Source organism: Puntigrus tetrazona, unplaced genomic scaffold (assembly GCF_018831695.1).
Source record: "Puntigrus tetrazona isolate hp1 unplaced genomic scaffold, ASM1883169v1 S000000798, whole genome shotgun sequence".
Classification (NCBI taxonomy): domain Eukaryota; kingdom Metazoa; phylum Chordata; class Actinopteri; order Cypriniformes; family Cyprinidae; genus Puntigrus; species Puntigrus tetrazona.
Window position 1 is genome coordinate 432,501 of NW_025048402.1, and position 1,193 is coordinate 433,693.

The 1,193-nt window shown below is 38.1% G+C and overlaps 3 pseudogenes; all 3 read left to right on the forward strand.

The window, feature by feature from the left end:
• Positions 1–197: 197 nt before the first annotated feature.
• On the forward strand, positions 198–316 carry LOC122335531 (annotated as a pseudogene).
• Positions 317–589: 273 nt separating this feature from the next.
• Positions 590–698, forward strand: LOC122335564 (annotated as a pseudogene).
• Positions 699–971: 273 nt separating this feature from the next.
• On the forward strand, positions 972–1,090 carry LOC122335518 (annotated as a pseudogene).
• Positions 1,091–1,193: the final 103 nt, after the last annotated feature.

Below are 1,193 nucleotides of genomic sequence, written 5' to 3' on the forward strand. Positions count from 1 at the left end.
ACTGCTTATTTAATTCAATTGCCTTTAAAGTAGCTGTTCTTTAAAAATAGTTTGACTGTTTTTAACTACTTAACTAATGCTCTTATCTTTAATGTAGCTCATTTTGAAGTATTTTTTTGTATTTCATTCATTACTTATCTAGTATAATGGCACTTAGTGTGCCTCACCTTAAAATAGGGGCTTTTGCAGCAGCTTTCGCTTATGGCCATACAACCCTGTTCACGCCTGATCTCGTCTGATCTCAGAAGCTAAGCAGAGTTGGGCCTAGTTAGTACTTGGATGGGAGACTGCCTAGGAATACCAGGTGCTGTAAGTTTTGAGTTTTTTCACTACTTATCTAATACACTGGCTCCTTAGTGTGGCCAAAGTTTGACCAGCTCTTTGCTTTCCTTACTGCTTATTTAATTCAATTGCCTTTAAAGTAGCTGTTCTTTAAACAGAGTTTGACTGTTTTTAACTACTTAACTAATGCTCTTATCTTTAATGTAGCTCATTTTGAAGTATTTTTTGTATTTCATTCATTACTTATCTAGTATAATGGCACTTAGTGTGCCTCACCTTAAAATAGGGGGCTTTTTGCAGCAGCTTTGCTTACGGCCATACCACCCTGTTCACGCCTGATCTCAGAAGCTAAGCAGAGTTGGGCCTAGTTAGTACTTGGATGGGAGACTGCCTAGGAATACCAGGTGCTGTAAGTTTTTGAGTTTTTCACTACTTATCTAATACACTGGCCCTTAGTGTGGCCAAAGTTTGACCAGCTCTTTGCTTTCCCTTACTGCTTATTTAATTCAATTGCCTTTAAAGTAGCTGTTCTTTAAACAGAGTTTGACTGTTTTTACCTACTTAACTAATGCTCTTATCTTTAATGTAGCTCATTTTGAAGTATTTTTTGTATTTCATTCATTACTTATCTAGTATAATGGCACTTAGTGTGCCTCACCTTAAAATAGGGGCTTTTTGCAGCAGCTTTCTGCTACGGCCATCCCACCCTGTTCATGCCTGATCTCGTCTGATCTCAGAAGCTAAGCAGAGTTGGACCTAGTTAGTACTTGGATGGGAGACTGCCTAGGAATACCAGGTGCTTTAAGTTTTTGAGTTTTTTCACTACTTATCTAATACACTGGCCCTTAGTGTGGCCAAAAGTTTGACCAGCTCTTTGCTTTCCCTTACTGCTTATTTAATTTAATTGCCTT